The sequence below is a fragment of the Triturus cristatus genome, chromosome 1_1 (genome assembly GCF_964204655.1).
Source record: "Triturus cristatus chromosome 1_1, aTriCri1.1, whole genome shotgun sequence".
Lineage (NCBI taxonomy): Eukaryota > Metazoa > Chordata > Amphibia > Caudata > Salamandridae > Triturus > Triturus cristatus.
The window spans coordinates 349,646,709-349,666,669 of record NC_140579.1 but is presented as its reverse complement, the minus strand read 5'-3'; positions in this window follow the sequence as shown (position 1 = coordinate 349,666,669).

The following is a 19,961-nucleotide window of genomic DNA, read 5'->3' as shown; positions in this document are numbered from 1 at the left end:
ATTGACTGGTTTCACTTGGAAATTCTTCTAAGTGTGGAGTTTTGGAACTTTAAAATATTCCTCTAAAATCAGCCGAACTACGAATTCAGATTTATTCACCTGTTATCGGTAGACAACCCAGTGCTGCATCTTTTAGCCCAGCACTGACACTGAAAAGTAATTCTAAGCGTACTTACCAGTAACTTGTATTTCCATCCATAGGAATCCATTGTGTGGTTTTCAGCAGAAAAGTTTCTAAGTGTGGAGTTTTGGAACTTACAAATATTCCTCTAAAATCAGCCGAACTACGATTTCAGATTTACTCACCTGTCATCAGGAGCGAACCCAGTGCTGCTTCTTTTAGCCCAGCACTGACCCTGAAAAGTAATTTGAAGCGTACTTACCAGTAACTTGTATTTCCTTCCATAGGAATCCATTGTGTGGTTTTCAGCAGAAAAGTATCTAAGTGTGGAGTTTTGGAACTTACAAATATTCCTCTAAAATCAGCCGAACTACGGATTCCGATTTACTCACCTGTTATCAGGAGAGATTCCAGTGCTGCATCTTTTAGCCCAGCACTGACTCAGAAAAGTAATTCTAAGCGTACTTACCAGTAACTTGTATTTCCTTCCATAGGATCCATTGTGTGGTTTTCAGCAGAAAAGTTTCTAAGTGTGGAGTTTTGGAACTTACAAATATTCCTCTAAAATCAGCCGAACTACGAATTCCGATTTACTCACCTGTTATCGGGAGAGAAATCAGTGCTGCATCTTTTAGCCCAGCACTGACCCTGAAAAGTAATTCTAAGCGTACTTACCAGTAACTTGTATTTCCTTCCATAGGAATCCATTGTGTGGTTTTCAGCAGAAAAGTTTCTAAGTGTGGAGTTTAGGAATTTACAAATATTCCTCTAAAATCAGCCTAACTACGAATTACGATTTACTCACCTGTTATCAGGAGAGAACTCAGTGCTGCATCTTTTAGCCCAGCAATGACCCTGAAAATTAATTCTAAGCATACTTACCAGTAACTTGTATTTCCTTCCATAGGAATCCATTGTGTTGTTTTCAGCAGAAAAGTATGAAAGTGTGAAGTTTTGGAACTTACAAATATTCCTCTAAAATCAGCCGAACTACGAATTCCGATTTACTCACCTGTTATCGGGAGAGATCCCTGTGCTACATCTTTTAGCCCAGCACTGACCCTGAAAAGTAATTCTAAGTGTACTTACCAGTAACTTGTATTTCGTTCCATAGGAATCCATTGTGTGGTTTTCAGCAGAGAAGTTTCGAAGTGTGGAGTTTTGGTACTTACAAATATTCCTCTAAAATAAGCCAAACTATGATTTCCGATTTACTCACATGTCATCAGGAGAGAACTCAGTGCTGCATCTTTTAGCCCAGCAGTGACCCTGAAAAGTAATTCTAAGCGTACTTACCAGTAACTTGTATTTCCTTCCATAGGAATCCATTGTGTGGTTTTCAGCAGAAAAGTTTCTAAGTGTGGAGTTTTGGAACTTACAAATATTCCTCTAAGATCAGCCAAGCTCCGAATTTTGATTTACTCACCTGTTATCAGGAGAGACCTCAGTGCTGAATCTTTAAGGCCAGTACTGATCCCGAAAAGTAATTGTAACCGTACTTACCAGTAACTTGAATTTCCTTCCATAGGCTAACATTGACTGGTTTCACTTGTAAATTCTTCTAATTGTCGAGATTTGGACCTTTAAAATATTCCTCTAAAATCAGCCGAACTACGAATTCAGATTTACTCAAATGTTATCAGGAGAGACCTCAGTGCTGAATCTTTAAGGCCAGTACTGATCCTGAAAAGTATTTCTAACCATACTTACCAGTAACTTGTATTTCCTTCCATAGGCTTACATTGACTGGTTTCACTTGGAAATTCTTCTAAGTGTGGAGTTTTGGACCTTTAAAATATTCCTCTAAAATCAGCCGAACTACGAATTCTGATTTATTCACCTGTTATCAAGAGACAACCCAGTGCTGCAGCTTTTAGCCCAGCACTGACACTGAAAAGTAATTCTAAGCATACTTACCAGTAACTTGTATTTCCTTCCATAGGAATCCATTGTGTGGTTTTCAGCAGAAAAGTATGAAAGTGTGGAGTTTTGGAACTTACAAATATTCCTCTAAAATCAGCCGAACTACGAATTCCGATTTACTCACCGGTTATCGGGAGAGATCCCAGTGCTACATCTTTTAGCGCAGCACTGACCCTGAAAAGTAATTCTAAGCGTACTTACCAGTAACTTGTATTTCCTTCCATAGGAATCCATTGTGTGGTTTTCAGCAGAGAAGTTTCGCAGTGTGGAGTTTTGGTACTTACAAATATTCCTCTAAAATAAGCCAAACTACGAATTCCGATTTACTCACATGTCATCAGGAGAGAACTCCGTGCTGCATCTTTAAGGCCAGTACTGATCCTGAAAAGTAATTCTCTCCGTACTTACCAGTAACTTGTATTTCCTTCCATAGGAATCCATTGTGTGGTTTTCAGCAGAAAAGTATGAAAGTGTGGAATGTGTTGGAACTTACAAATATTCCTCTAAAATCAGCTGAACTACGAATTCCGATTTACTCACCTGTTATCAGGAGAGAACTCAGTGCTGCATCTTTTAGCCCAGCACTGACCCTGAAAATTAATTCTAAGCGTACTTACCAGTATCTTGTATTTCCTTCCATAGGAATCCATTGTGTGGTTTTCAGCAGAAAAGTTTCTAAGTGTGGAGTTTAGGAATTTACAAATATTCCTCTAAAATCAGCCGAACTACGAATTACGATTTACTCACCTGTTATCAGGAGAGAACTCAGTGCTGCATCTTTTAGCCCAGCACTGACCCTGAAAATTAATTCTAAGCGTACTTACCAGTAACTTGTATTTCGTTCCATAGGAATCCATTGTGTGGTTTTCAGCAGAGAAGTTTCGAAGTGTGGAGTTTTGGTACTTACAAATATTCCTCTAAAATAAGCCGAACTACGAATTCCGATTTACTCACCTGTCATCAGGAGCGAACCCAGTGCTGCTTCTTTTAGCCCAGCACTGACTCTGAAAAGTAATTCGAAGCGTACTTACCAGTAACTTGTATTTCCTTCCATAGGAATCCATTGTGTGGTTTTCAGCAGAAAAGTTTCTAAGTGTGGAGTTTGGGAACATACAAATATTCCTCTAAAATCAGCCGAACTACGAATTCCGATTTACTCACCTGTTATCAGGAGAGAACCCAGTGCTGCATCTTTTAGCCCAGCACTGACCCTGAAAAGTAATTCTAAGCGTACTTACCAGTAACTTGTATATCCTTCCATAGGAATCCATTGTGTGGTTTTCAGCAGAAAAGTTTCTAAGTGTGGAGTTTAGGAATTTACAAATATTCCTCTAAAATCAGCCGAACTACGAATTACGATTTACTCACCTGTTATCAGGAGAGAACTCAGTGCTGCATCTTTTAGCCCAGCACTGACCCTGAAAATTAATTCTAAGCGTACTTACCAGTAACTTGAATTTCCTTCCATAGGCTAAGGTTGACTGGTTTCACTGGGAAATTCTTCTAAGTGTGGAGTTTTGGAACTTACAAATATTCCTCTAAAATCAGCCGAACTACGAATTTCGATTTACTTACCTGTTATCAGGAGAGACCTCAGTGCTGAATCGTTAAGGCCAGTACTGATCCTGAAAAGTAATTCTAACCATACTTACCAGTAACTTGAATTTCCTTCCATAGGCTAACATTGACTGGTTTCACTTGGAAATTCTTCTCAGTGTGGAGGTTTGGAACTCTAAAATATTCCTCTAAAATAAGCCGAACTACGAATTCCGATTTACTCACCTGTTATCAGGAGAGATCCCAGTGCTGCATCTTTTAGCCCAGCACTGACCCTAAAAAGTAATTCTAAGCGTACTTACCAGTAACTTGTATTTCCTTCCATAGGTATCCATTGTGTGGTTTTCAGCAGAGAAGTTTCTAAGTGTGGAGTTTTGGAACTTACAAATATTCCTCTAAGATCAGCCGAGCTACGAATTTCGATTTACTCACCTGTTATCAGGAGAGACCTCAGTGCTGAATCTTTAAGGCCAGTACTGATCCTGAAAAGTATTTCTAACCATACTTACCAGTAACTTGTATTTCCTTCCATAGGCTTACATTGACTTGTTTCACTTGGAAATTCTTCTAAGTGTGGAGTTTTGGAACTTTAAAATATTCATCTAAAATCAGCCGAACTACGAATTCCGATTTATTCACCTGTTATCGGTAGACAACCCAGTGCTGCATCTTTTAGCCCAGCACTGACACTGAAAAGTAATTCTAAGCGTACTTACCAGTAACTTGTATTTCCTTCCATAGGAATCCATTGTGTGGTTTTCAGCAGAAAAGTTTCTAAGTGTGTAGTTTTGGAACTTACAAATATTCCTCTAAAATCAGCCGAACTACGAATTCCGATTTACTCACCTGTCATCTGCAGTGAACCCAGTGCTGCTTCTTTTAGCCCAGCACTGACCCTGAAAAGTAATTCAAAGCGTACTTACCAGTAACTTGTATTTCCTTCCATAGGAATCCATTGTGTGGTTTTCAGCAGAAAAGTATCTAAGTGTGGAGTTTTGGAACTTACAAATATTCCTCTAAAATCAGCCGAACTACGGATTCCGATTTACTCACCTGTTATCAGGAGAGATCCCAGTGCTGCATCTTTTAGCCCAGCACTGACTCAGAAAAGTAATTCTAAGCGTACTTACCAGTAACTTGTATTTCCTTCCATAGGAATCCATTGTGTGGTTTTCAGCAGAAAAGTTTCTAAGTGTGGAGTTTTGGAACTTACAAATATTCCTCTAAAATCAGCCGAACTACGAATTCCGATTTACTCACATGTTATCAGGAGAGAAACCAGTGCTGCATCTTTTAGCCTGGCACTGACCCTGAAAAGTAATTCTAAGCGTACTTACCAGTAACTTGTATTTCCTTCCATAGGAATCCATTGTGTGGTTTTCAGCAGAAAAGTTTCTAAGTGTGGAGTTTAGGAATTTACAAATATTCCTCTAAAACCAGCCGAACTACGAATTACGATTTACTCACCTGTTATCAGGAGAGAACTCAGTGCTGCATCTTTTAGCCCAGCACTGACCCTGAAAATTAATTCTAAGCATACTTACCAGTAACTTGTATTTCCTTCCATAGGAATCCATTGTGTGGTTTTCAGCAGAAAAGTATGAAAGTGTGGAGTTTTGGAACTTACAAATATTTCTCTAAAATCAGCCGAACTACGAATTCCGATTTACTCACCTGTTATCGGGAGAGATCCCAGTGCTACATCTTTTAGCCCAGCACTGACCCTGAAAAGTAATTCTAAGCGTACTTACCAGTAACTCGTATTGCGTTCCATAGGAATCCATTGTGTGGTTTTCAGCAGAGAAGTTTCGAAGTGTGGAGTTTTGGTACTTACAAATATTCCTCTAAAATAAGCCAAACTACGAATTCCGATTTACTCACATGTCATCAGGAGAGAACTCAGTGCTGCATCTTTTAGCCCAGCAGTGACCCTGAATAGTAATTCTAAGCGTACTTACCAGTAACTTGTATTTCCTTCCATAGGAATCCATTGTGTGGTTTTCAGCAGAAAAGTTTCTAAGTGTGGAGTTTTGGAACTTACAAATATTCCTCTAAAATCAGCTGAATTACAAATTCCGATTTACTCTCCTGTTATCAGGAGAGAACCCAGTGCTGCATCTTTTAGCCCAGCACTGACCCTGAAAAGTAATTCTAAGCGTACTTACCAGTAGCTTGTATTTCCTTCCATAGGAATCCATTGTGTGGTTTTCAGCAGAAAAGTTTCTAAGTGTGGAGTTTTGGAACTTACAAATATTCCTCTAAGATCAGCCGAGCTCCGAATTTTGATTTACTCACCTGTTATCAGGAGAGACCTCAGTGCTGAATCTTTAAGGCCAGTACTGATCCCGAAAAGTAATTGTAACCGTACTTATCAGTAACTTGAATTTCCTTCCATAGGCTAACATTGACTGGTTTCACTTGGAAATTCTTCTAAGTGTGGAGATTTGGACCTTTAAAATATTCCTCTAAAATCAGCCGAACTACGAATTCAGATTTACTCAAATGTTATCAGGAGAGACCTCAGTGCTGAATCTTTAAGGCCAGTACTGATCCTGAAAAGTATTTCTAACCATACTTACCAGTAACTTGTATTTCCTTCCATAGGCTTACATTGACTGGTTTCACTTGGAAATTCTTCTCAGTGTGGAGGTTTGGAACTCTAAAATATTCCTCTAAAATCAGCTGAACTACGAATTCCAATTTACTCAAATGTTATCAGGAGAGACCTCAGTGCTGAAGCTTTAAGGCCAGTACTGATCCTGAAAAGTAATTCTAACCGTACTTACCAGTAACTTGTATTTCCTTCCATAGGAATCCATTGTGTGGTTTTCAGCAGAAAAGTTTCTAAGTGTGGAGTTTTGGAACTTACAAATATTCCTCTAAAATCAGCCGAACTACGAATTCCGATTTACTCACCTGTTATCAGGAGAGATCCCAGTGCTGCATCTTTTAGCCCAGCACTGACTCAGAAAAGTAATTCTAAGCGTACTTACCAGTAGCTTGTATTTCCTTCCATAGGTATCCATTGTGTGGTTTTCAGCAGAGAAGTTTCTAAGTGTGGAGTTTTGGACCTTACAAATATTCCTCTAGGATCAGCCGAGCTACGAATTTCGATTTACTCACCTGTTATCAGGAGAGACCTCAGTGCTGAATCTTTAAGGCCAGTACTGATCCTGAAAAGTATTTCTAACCATACTTACCAGTAACTTGTATTTCCTTCCATAGGCTTACATTGACTGGTTTCACTTGGAAATTCTTCTAAGTGTGGAGTGTTGGAACTTTAAAATATTCATCTAAAATCAGCCGAACTACGAATTCCGATTTATTCACCTGTTATCGGTAGACAACCCAGTGCTGCATCTTTTAGCCCAGCACTGACCCTGAAAAGTAATTCGAAGAGTACTTACCAGTAACTTGTATTTCCTTCCATAGGAATCCATTGTGTGGTTTTCAGCAGAAAAGTATCTAAGTGTGGAGTTTTGGAACTTACAAATATTCCTCTAAAATCAGCCGAACTACGGATTCCGATTTACTCACCTGTTATCAGGAGAGATCCCAGTGCTGCATCTTTTAGCCCAGCACTGACTCAGAAAAGTAATTCTAAGCGTACTTACCAGTAACTTGTATTTCCTTCCATAGGAATCCATTGTGTGGTTTTCAGCAGAAACGTTTCAAAGTGTGGAGTTTTGGAACTTACAAATATTCCTCTAAAATCAGCCGAACTACGAATTCCGATTTACTCACATGTTATCAGGAGAGAAACCAGTGCTGCATCTTTTAGCCTGGCACTGACCCTGAAAAGTAATTCTAAGCGTACTTACCAGTAACTTGTATTTCCTTCCATAGGAATCCATTGTGTGGTTTTCAGCAGAAAAGTTTCTAAGTGTGGAGTTTAGGAATTTACAAATATTCCTCTAAAATCAGCCTAACTACGAATTACGATTTACTCACCTGTTATCAGGAGAGAACTCAGTGCTGCATCTTTTAGCCCAGCACTGACCCTGAAAATTAATTCTAAGCATACTTACCAGTAACTTGTATTTCCTTCCATAGGAATCCATTGTGTGGTTTTCAGCAGAAAAGTATGAAAGTGTGGAGTTTTGGAACTTACAAATATTTCTCTAAAATCAGCCGAACTACGAATTCCGATTTACTCACCTGTTATCGGGAGAGATCCCAGTGCTACATCTTTTAGCCCAGCACTGACCCTGAAAAGTAATTCTAAGCGTACTTACCAGTAACTCGTATTGCGTTCCATAGGAATCCATTGTGTGGTTTTCAGCAGAGAAGTTTCGAAGTGTGGAGTTTTGGTACTTACAAATATTCCTCTAAAATAAGCCAAACTACGAATTCCGATTTACTCACATGTCATCAGGAGAGAACTCAGTGCTGCATCTTTTAGCCCAGCAGTGACCCTGAAAAGTAATTCTAAGCGTACTTACCAGTAACTTGTATTTCCTTCCATAGGAATCCATTGTGTGGTTTTCAGCAGAAAAGTTTCTAAGTGTGGAGTTTTGGAACTTACAAATATTCCTCTAAAATCAGCTGAATTACAAATTCCGATTTACTCTCCTGTTATCAGGAGAGAACCCAGTGCTGCATCTTTTAGCCCAGCACTGACCCAGAAAAGTAATTCTAAGCGTACTTACCAGTAGCTTGTATTTCCTTCCATAGGAATCCATTGTGTGGTTTTCAGCAGAAAAGTTTCTAAGTGTGGAGTTTTGGAACTTACAAATATTCCTCTAAGATCAGCCGAGCTCCGAATTTTGATTTACTCACCTGTTATCAGGAGAGACCTCAGTGCTGAATCTTTAAGGCCAGTACTGATCCCGAAAAGTAATTGTAACCGTACTTACCAGTAACTTGAATTTCCTTCCATAGGCTAACATTGACTGGTTTCACTTGGAAATTCTTCTAAGTGTGGAGATTTGGACCTTTAAAATATTCCTCTAAAATCAGCCGAACTACGAATTCAGATTTACTCAAATGTTATCAGGAGAGACCTCAGTGCTGAATCTTTAAGGCCAGTACTGATCCTGAAAAGTATTTCTAACCATACTTACCAGTAACTTGTATTTCCTTCCATAGGCTTACATTGACTGGTTTCACTTGGAAATTCTTCTCAGTGTGGAGGTTTGGAACTCTAAAATATTCCTCTAAAATCAGCTGAACTACGAATTCCAATTTACTCAAATGTTATCAGGAGAGACCTCAGTGCTGAAGCTTTAAGGCCAGTACTGATCCTGAAAAGTAATTCTAACCGTACTTACCAGTAACTTGTATTGCGTTCCATAGAAATCCATTGTGTGGTTTTCAGCAGAGAAGTTTCGAAGTGTGGAGTTTTGGTACTTACAAATATTCCTCTAAAATAAGCCAAACTACGAATTCCGATTTACTCACATGTCATCAGGAGAGAACTCAGTGCTGCATCTTTTAGCCCAGCAGTGACCCTGAAAAGTAATTCTAAGCGTACTTACCAGTAACTTGTATTTCCTTCCATAGGAATCCATTGTGTGGTTTTCAGCAGAAAAGTTTCTAAGTGTGGAGTTTTGGAACTTACAAATATTCCTCTAAAATCAGCTGAATTACGAATTCCGATTTACTCTCCTGTTATCAGGAGAGAACCCAGTGCTACATCTTTTAGCCCAGCACTGACCCTGAAAAGTAATTCTAAGCGTACTTACCAGTAGCTTGTATTTCCTTCCATAGGAATCCATTGTGTGGTTTTCAGCAGAAAAGTTTCTAAGTGTGGAGTTTTGGAACTTACAAATATTCCTCTAAGATCAGCCGAGCTCCGAATTTTGATTTACTCACCTGTTATCAGGAGAGACCTCAGTGCTGAATCTTTAAGGCCAGTACTGATCCCAAAAAGTAATTGTAACCGTACTTACCAGTAACTTGAATTTCCTTCCATAGGCTAACATTGACTGGTTTCACTTGGAAATTCTTCTAAGTGTGGAGATTTGGACCTTTAAAATATTCCTCTAAAATCAGCCGAACTACGAATTCAGATTTACTCAAATGTTATCAGGAGAGACCTCAGTGCTGAATCTTTAAGGCCAGTACTGATCCTGAAAAGTATTTCTAACCATACTTACCAGTAACTTGTATTTCCTTCCATAGGCTTACATTGACTGGTTTCACTTGGAAATTCTTCTCAGTGTGGAGGTTTGGAACTCTAAAATATTCCTCTAAAATCAGCTGTACTACGAATTCCAATTTACTCAAATGTTATCAGGAGAGACCTCAGTGCTGAAGCTTTAAGGCCAGTACTGATCCTGAAAAGTAATTCTAACCGTACTTACCAGTAACTTGTATTTCCTTCTATAGGAATCCATTGTGTGGTTTTCAGCAGAAAAGTTTCTAAGTGTGGAGTTTTGGAACTTACAAATATTCCTCTAAAATAAGCCGAACTACGAATTCCGATTTACTCACCTGTTATCAGGAGAGACCTCATTGCTGAATCTTTAAGGCCAGTACTGATCCTGAAAAGCAATTCTAACCGTACTTACCAGTAACTTGAATTTCATTTCATAGGCTAACATTGACTGGTTTCACTGGGAAATTCTTCTAAGTGTGGAGTTTTGGAACTTACAAATATTCCTCTAAAATCAGCCGAACTACGAATTCCGATTTACTCACCTGTCATCAGGAGAGAACTCAGTGCTGCATCTTTTAGCCCAGCAGTGACCCTGAAAAGTAATTCTAAGCGTACTTACCAGTAACTTGTATTTCCTTCCATAGGAATCCATTGTGTGGTTTTCAGCAGAAAAGTTTCTAAGTGTGGAGTTTTGGAACTTACAAATATTCCTCTAAAATCAGCTGAATTACGAATTCCGATTTACTCTCCTGTTATCAGGAGAGAACCCCGTGCTGCATCTTTTAGCCCAGCACTGACCCTGAAAAGTAATTCTAAGCGTACTTACCAGTAGCTTGTATTTCCTTCCATAGGAACCCATTGTGTGGTTTTCAGCAGAAAAGTTTCTAAGTGTGGAGTTTTGGAACTTACAAATATTCCTCTAAAATCAGCCGAGCTACGAATTTCGATTTACTCACCTGTTATCAGGAGAGACCTCAGTGATGAATCTTTAAGGCCAGTACTGATCCCGAAAAGAAATTGTAACCGTACTTACCAGTAACTTGAATTTCCTTCCATAGGCTAACATTGACTGGTTTCACTTGGAAATTCTTCTCAGTGTGGAGGTTTGGAACTCTAAAATATTCCTCTAAAATCAGCCGAACTACGAATTCAGATTTACTCAAATGTTATCAGGAGAGACCTCAGTGCTGAATCTTTAAGGCCAGTACTGATCCTGAAAAGTATTTCTAACCATACTTACCAGTAACTTGTATTTCCTTCCATAGGATTACATTGACTAGTTTCACTTGGAAATTCTTCTAAGTGTGGAGTTTTGGAACTTTAAAATATTCCTCTAAAATCAGCCGAACTACGAATTCCGATTTATTCACCTGTTATCGGTAGACAACCCAGTGCTGCATCTTTTAGCCCAGCACTGACACTGAAAAGTAATTCTAAGCATACTTACCAGTAACTTGTATTTCCTTCCATAGGAATCCATTGTGTGGTTTTCAGCAGAAAAGTTTCTAAGTGTGTAGTTTTGGAACTTACAAATATTCCTCTAAAATCAGCCGAACTACGAGTTCCGATTTACTCACCTGTCATCAGGAGCGAACCCAGTGCTGCTTCTTTTAGCCCAGCACTGACCCTGAAAAGTAATTCGAAGCGTACTTACCAGTAACTTGTATTTCCTTCCATAGGAATCCATTGTGTGGTTTTCAGCAGAAAAGTATCTAAGTGTGGAGTTTTGGAACTTACAAATATTCCTCTAAAATCAGCCGAACTACGGATTCCGATTTACTCACCTGTTATCAGGAGAGATCCCAGTGCTGCATCTTTTAGCCCAGCACTGACTCAGAAAAGTAATTCTAAGCGTACTTACCAGTAACTTGTATTTCCTTCCATAGGAATCCATTGTGTGGTTTTCAGCAGAAAAGTTTCTAAGTGTGGAGTTTTGGAACTTACAAATATTCCTCTAAAATCAGCCGAACTACGAATTCCGATTTACTCACCTGTTATCAGGAGAGAAACCAGTGCTGCATCTTTTAGCCCAGCACTGACCCTGAAAAGTAATTCTAAGCGTACTTACCAGTAACTTGTATTTCCTTCCATAGGAATCCATTGTGTGGTTTTCAGCAGAAAAGTGTCTAAGTGTGGAGTTTTGGAACTTACAAATATTCCTCTAAAATCAGCCGAACTACGAATTCCAATTTACTCACCTGTTATCAGGAGCGAACCCAGTGCTGCTTCTTTTAGCCCAGCACTGACCCTGAAAAGTAATTCGAAGCGTACTTACCAGTAACTTGTATTTCCTTCCATAGGAATCCATTGTGTGGTTTTCAGCAGAAAAGTGTCTAAGTGTGGAATTTTGGACCTTACAAATAATCCTCTAAAATCAGCCGAACTACGGATTCCGATTTACTCACCTGTTATCAGGAGAGATCCCAGTGCTGCATCTTTTAGCCCAGCACTGACCCTGAAAAGTAATTCTAAGCGTACTTACTAGTAACTTGTATTTCCTTCCATAGGAATCCATTGTGTGGTTTTCAGCAGAGAAGTTTCTAAGTGTGGAGTTTGGGAACTTACAAATATTCCTCTAAAATCAGCCAAACTACGAATTCTGATTTAGTAACCTGTTATCAAGAGAGAACACAGTGCTGCATCTTTTAGCCCAGCACTGACCCTGAAAATTAATTCTAAGCGTACTTACCAGTAACTTGTATTTCCTTCCATAGGAATCCATTGTGTGGTTTTCAGCAGAAAAGTACGAAAATGTGGAGTTTTGGAACTTACAAATATTCCTCTAAAATCAGCCGAACTACAAATTCTGATTTACTCACCTGTTATCAGGAGAGATCCCAGTGCTACATCTTTTAGCCCAGCACTGACCCTGAAAAGTAATTCTATGCGTACTTACCAGTAACTTGTATTTCCTTCCATAGGAATCCATTGTGTGGTTTTCAGCAGAGAAGTTTCGAAGTGTGGAGTTTTGGTACTTACAAATATTCCTCTAAAATAAGCCAAACTACGAATTCCGATTTACTCACATGTCATCAGGAGAGAACTCAGTGCTGCATCTTTTAGCCCAGCACTGACCCTGAAAAGTAATTCTAAGCGTACTTACCAGTAGCTTTTATTTCCTTCCATAGGAATCCATTGTGTGGTTTTCAGCAGAAAAGTTTTTAAGTTTGGAGGTTTGAAACTTACAAATATTCCTCTAAAATCAGCCAAACTACGAATTTCGATTTACTCACCTGTTATCAGGAGAGACCTCAGTGCTGAATCTTTAAGGCCAGTACTGATCCTGAAAAGTAATTCTAACCATACTTACCAGTAACTTGAATTTCCTTCCATAGGCTAACATTGACTGGTTTCACTTGGAAATTCTTCTCAGTGTGGAGGTTTGGAACTCTAAAATATTCCTCTAAAATCAGCCGAACTACGAATTCCGATTTACTCAAATTTTATCAGGACAGACCTCAGTGCTGAAGCTTTAAGACCAGTACTGATCCTGAAAAGTAATTCTAACCGTACTTACCAGTAACTTGTATTTCCTTCCATAGGCTTACATTGACTGGTTTCACTTGGAAATTCTTCTAAGGGGGGAGTTTCGGAACTTTAAAATATTCCTCTAAAATCAGCCGAACTACGAATTCCGATTTACTCACCTGTTATCAGGAGAGAACTCAGTGCTGCATCTTTTAGCCCAGCACTGACCCTGAAAAGTAATTCTAAGCGTACTTACCAGTAACTTGTATTTCCTTCCATAGGAATCCATTGTATGGTTTTCAGAAGAAAAGTTTCGAAGTGTGGAGTTTTGGAACTTACAAATATTCCTCTAAAATCAGCCGAACTACGAATTCCGATTTACTCACCTGTTATCAGGAGAGAACCCAGTGCTGCATCTTTTAGCCCAGCACTGACCCTGAAAAGTAATTCTAAGCGTACTTACCAGTAACTTGTATTTCCTTCCATAGGAATCCATTGTGTGGTTTTCAGCAGAAAAGTTTCTAAGTGTGGAGTTTTGGAACTTACAAATATTCCTCTAAAATCACCCGAATTACGATTTACTCTCCTGTTATCAGTAGAAAACCCAGTGCTGCAGTTTTTTAGCCCCGCACTGGCCCTGAAAAGTAATTCTAAGCATACTTACCAGTAGCTTGTATTTCCTTCCATAGGAATCCATTGTGTGGTTTTCAGCAGAAAAGTTTCTAAGTGTGGAGTTTTGGAACTTACAAATATTCCTCTAAAATCAGCCGAACTCCGAATTTCGATTTACTCACATGTTATCAGGAGAGAACACAGTGCTGCATCTTTTAGCCCAGCACTGACCCTGAAAAGTAATTCTAAGCGTACTTACCAGTAACTTGAACTTCCTTCCATAGGCTAACATTGACTGGTTTCACTTGGAAATTCTTCTCAGTGTGGAGGTTCGGAACTCTAAAATATTCCACTAAAATCAGCCGAACTACGAATTCCGATTCACTCACTTGTTATCGGGAGAGAACACAGTGCTGCATCTTTTAGCCCAGCACTGACCCTGAAAAGTAATTCTAAGCGTACTTACCAGTAACTTGTATTTCCTTCCGTAGGAATCCATTGTGTGGTTTTCAGCAGAGAAGTTTCTAAGTGTGGAGTTTTGGAACTTACAAATATTCCTCTAAAATCAGCCAAACTACGAATTCTGATTTAGTAACCTGTTATCAAGAGAGAACACAGTGCTGCATCTTTTAGCCCAGCACTGACCCTGAAAATTAATTCTAAGCGTACTTACCAGTAACTTGTATGTCCTTCCATAGGAATCCATTGCGTGGTTTTCAGCAGAAAAGTACGAAAATGTGGAGTTTTGGAACTTACAAATATTCCTCTAAAATCAGCCAAACTACAAATTCCGATTTACTCACCTGTTATTAGGAGAGATCAGAGTGCTACATCTTTTAGCCCAGCACTGACCCTGAAAAGTAATTCTATGCGTACTTACCAGTAACTTGTATTTCCTTCCATAGGAATCCATTGTTTGGTTTTCAGCAGAGAAGTTTCGAAGTGTGGAGTTTTGGTACTTACAAATATTCCTCTAAAATAAGCCAAACTGCGAATTCCGATTTACTCACATGTCATCAGGAGAGAACTCAGTGCTGCATCTTTTAGCCCAGCACTGACCCTGAAAAGTAATTCTAAGCGTACTTACCAGTAGCTTTTATTTCCTTCCATAGGAATCCATTGTGTGGTTTTCAGCAGAAAAGTTTTTAAGTTTGGAGGTTTGGAACTTACGAATATTCCTCTAAAATCAGCCGAATTACGATTTACTCTCCTGTTATCAGTAGAAATCCCAGTGCTGCATTTTTTAGCCCAGCACTGACCCTGAAAAGAAATTCTAAGCGTACTTACCAGTAACTTGTATTTCCTTCAATAGGAATCCATTGTGTGGTTTTCAGCAGAAAAGTTTCTAAGTGTGGAGTTTTGGAACTTACGAATATTCCTCTAAAATCAGCCGAATTACAAATTACGATTTACTCTCCTGTTATCAGTAGAAAACCCAGTGCTGCATTTTTTAGCCCCGCACTGGCCCTGAAAATTAATTCTAAGCATACTTACCAGTAGCTTGTATTTCCTTCCATAGGAATCCGTTGTGTGGTTTTCAGCAGAAAAGTTTCTAAGTGTGGAGTTTTGGAACTTACAAATATTCCTTTAAAATCAGCCGAACTACGAATTTCAATTTACTCACCTGTTATCAGGAAAGATCCCAGTGCTGCATCTTTTAGCCCAGCACTGACCCTGAAAACTAATTCTAAGCGTACTTACCAGTAACTTGTATTTCCTTCCATAGGAATCCATTGTGTGGTTTTCAGCAGAGAAGTTTCGAAGTGTGGAGTTAAAATAAGCCAAACTACGAATTCCGATTTACTCACCTGTTATCAGGAGAGACCTCAGTGCTGAATCTTTAAGGCCAGTACTGATCCTGAAAAGCAATTCTAACCGTACTTACCAGTAACTTGAATTTCCTTCCATAGGCTAACATTGACTGGTTTCACTGGGAAATTCTTCTAAGTGTGGAGTTTTGGAACTTACAAATATTCCTCTAAAATCAGATGAACTACGAATTCCGATTTACTCACCTGTTATCAAGAGAGATCCCAGTGCTGCATCTTTTAGCCCAGCACTGACCCTGAAAATAATTCTAAGCGTACTTACCAGTAACTTGTATTTCCTTCCATAGGAATCCATTGTGTGGTTTTCAGCAGAAAAGTTTCTAAGTGTGGAGTTTGGAATTTACAAATATTCCTCTTGAATCAGCCAAACTACGAATTCCGATTTACTCACATGTCATCAGGAGATAACTCAGTGCTGCATCTTTGAGCCCAGCACTGACCCTGAAAAGTAATTCTAAGTGTACTTACCAGTAACTTGTATTTCCTTCCATAGGAATCCATTGTGTGGTTTTCACCAGAAAAGTTTCTACGTGTGGAGTTTTGGAACTTACAAATATTCCTCTAAAATCAGCCGAAATACGAATTACGATTTAGTCTCCTGTTATCAGGAGAGAACCCAGTGCTGCATCTTTTAGTCCCGCACTGACCCTGAAAAGTAATTCTAAGCATACTTACCAGTAGCTTGTATTTCCTTCCATAGGAATCCATTGTGTGGTTTTCAGCAGAAAAGTTTCTACGTGTGGAGTTTTGGAACTTACAAATATTCCTCTAAAATCAGCCGAAATACGAATTACGATTTAGTCTCCTGTTATCAGGAGAGAACCCAGTGCTGCATCTTTTAGCCCCGCACTGACCCTGAAAAGTAATTCTAAGCGTACTTACCAGTAGCTTGTATTTCCTTCCATAGGAATCCATTGTGTGGTTTTCAGCAGAAAAGTTTCTAAGTGTGGAGTTTTGGAACTTACAAATATTCCTCTAAAATCAGCCGAACTACAAATTTCAATTTACTCACCTGTTATCAGGAGAGACCTCAGTGCTGAATCTTTAAGGCCAGTACAGATCGTGAAAAGTAATTCTAACCGTACTTACCAGTAAAATGAATTTCCTTCCATAGGCTAACATTGACTGGTTTCACTTGGAAATTCTTCTCAGTGTGGAGGTTTGGAACTCTAAAATTTTCCTCTAAAATCAGCCGAACTACGAATTCCGATTTACTCTCCTGTTATCAGGAGAGAACCCAGTGCTGCATCTTTTAGCCCAGCACTGACCCTGAAAAGTAATTCTAAGCGTACTTACCAATAATTTGTATTTCCTTCCATAGGAATCCATTGTATGGTTTTCAGAAGAAAAGTTTCTAAGTGTGGAGTTTTGGAACTTACAAATATTCCTCTAAAATCAGCTGAACTACGAATTCCGATTTACTCACCTGTTATCAAGAGAGATCCCAGTGCTGCATCTTTTAGCCCAGCACTGACCCTGAAAAATAATTCTAAGCGTACTTACCAGTAACTTGTATTTCCTTCCATAGAAATCCATTGTGTGGTTTTCAGCAGAAAAGTTTCTAAGTGTGGAGTTTGGAATTTACAAATATTCCTCTAGAATCAGCCAAACTACGAATTCCGATTTACTCACATGTCATCAGGAGATAACTCAGTGCTGCATCTTTGAGCCCAGCACTGACCCTGAAAAGTAATTCTAAGTGTACTTACCAGTAACTTGTATTTCCTTCCATAGGAATCCATTGTGTGGTTTTCACCAGAAAAGTTTCTACGTGTGGAGTTTTGGAACTTACAAATATTCCTCTAAAATCAGCCGAAATACGAATTACGATTTAGTCTCCTGTTATCAGGAGAGAACCCAGTGCTGCATCTTTTATTCCCGCACTGACCCTGAAAAGTAATTCTAAGCGTACTTACCAGTAGCTTGTATTTCCTTCCATAGGAATCCATTGTGTGGTTTTCAGCAGAAAAGTTTCTACGTGTGGAGTTTTGGAACTTACAAATATTCCTCTAAAATCAGCCGAAATACGAATTACGATTTAGTCTCCTGTTATCAGGAGAGAACCCAGTGCTGCATCTTTTAGCCCCGCACTGACCCTGAAAAGTAATTCTAAGCGTACTTACCAGTAGCTTGTATTTCCTTCCATAGGAATCCATTGTGTGGTTTTCAGCAGAAAAGTTTCTAAGTGTGGAGTTTTGGAACTTACAAATATTCCTCTAAAATCAGCCGAACTACAAATTTCAATTTACTCACCTGTTATCAGGAGAGACCTCAGTGCTGAATCTTTAAGGCCAGTACTGATCGTGAAAAGTAATTCTAACCGTACTTACCAGTAAAATGAATTTCCTTCCATAGGCTAACATTGACTGGTTTCACTTGGAAATTCTTCTCAGTGTGGAGGTTTGGAACTCTAAAATTTTCCTCTAAAATCAGCCGAACTACGAATTCCGGTTTACTCTCCTGTTATCAGGAGAGAACCCAGTGCTGCATCTTTTAGCCCAGCACTGACCCTGAAAAGTAATTCTAAGCGTACTTACCAATAACTTGTATTTCCTTCCATAGGAATCCATTGTATGGTTTTCAGAAGAAAAGTTTCTAAGTGTGGAGTTTTGGAACTTACAAATATTCCTCTAAAATCAGCTGAACTACGAATTCCGATTTACTCACCTGTTATCAGTAGAGAACCCAGTGCTTCATCTTTTAGCCCAGCACTGACCCTGAAAAGTAATTCTAAGCGTACTTACCAGTAACTTGTATTTCCTTCCATAGGAATCCATTTTGTGGTTTTCAGCAGAAAAGTTTCTAAGTGTGGAATTTTGGAATTTACAAATATTCCTCTAAAATCAGCCGAACTACGAATTCCGATTTACTCACCTGTTATCAGGAGAGAACTCAGTGCTGCATCTTTTAGCCCAGCACTGACCCTGAAAATTAATTCTAAGCATACTTACCAGTAACTTGTAGTTCCTTCCATAGGAATCCATTGTGTGGTTTTCAGCAGAAAAGTATAAAAATGTGGAATTTTGGAACTTACAAATATTCCTCTAAAATCAGCCGAACTACGAATTCTGATTTAATCACCTGTTATCAGGAGAGATCCCAGTGCTACATCTTTTAGCCCAGCACTGACCCTGAAAAGTAATTCTAAGCGTACTTACCAATAACTTGTGTTTCCTTCCATAGGAATCCATTGTATGGTTTTCAGAAGAAAAGTTTCTAAGTGTGGAGTTTTGGAACTTACAAATATTCCTCTAAAATCAGCCGAACTACGAATTCCGATTTACTGACCTGTTATCAGGAGAGAACCCAGTGCTGCATCTTTTAGCCCTGCACTGGCCCTGAAAAGTAATTCTAAGCATACTTACCAGTAGCTTGTATTTCCTTCCATAGTAATCCGTTGTGTGGTTTTCAGCAGAAAAGTTTCTAAGTGTGGAGTTTTGGAACTTACAAATATTCCTCTAAATCAGCCGAACTACGAATTTCGATTTACTCACCTGTTATCAGGAGAGACCTCAGTGCTGAATCTTTAAGGCCAGTACTGATCCTGAAAAGTAATTCTACTCGTACTTACCAGTAACTTGAACTTCCTTCCATAGGCTAACATTGACTGGTTTCACTTGGAAATTCTTCTCAGTGTGGAGGTTCGGAACTCTAAAATATTCCTCTAAAATCAGCCAAACTACGAATTCCGATTTACTCACATGTTATCAGGAGAGAACACAGTGCTGCATCTTTTAGCCCAGCACTGACCCTGAAAAGTAATTCTAAGTGTACTTACCAGTAACTTGTATTTCCTTCCATAGGAATCCATTGTGTGGTTTTCAGCAGAAAAGTTTCTAAGTGTGGAGTTTTGGAACTTACAAATATTCCTCTAAAATCAACCGAACTACGAATTTCAATTTACTCACCTGTTATCAGGAGAGACCTCAATGCTGAATCTTTAAGGCCAGTACTGACCCTGAAAAGTAATTCTAAGCGTACTTACCAGTAACTTGTATTTCCTTCCATAGGAATCCATTGTGTGGTTTTCAGCAGAAAAGTTTCTAAGTGTGGAGTTTTGGAACTTACAAATATTCCTCTAAAATCAGCCGAATTACGAATTACGATTTACTCTCCTGTTATCAGTAGAAAACCCAGTGCTGCATTTTTTAGCCCCGCACTGGCCCTGAAAAGTAATTCTAAGCATACTTACCAGTAGCTTGTATTTCCTTCCATAGGAATCCGTTGTGTGGTTTTCAGCAGAAAAGTTTCTAAGTGTGGAGTTTTGGAACTTACAAATATTCCTCTAAATTCAGCCGAACTACGAATTTCGATTTACTCACCTGTTATCAGGAGAGACCTCAGTGCTGAA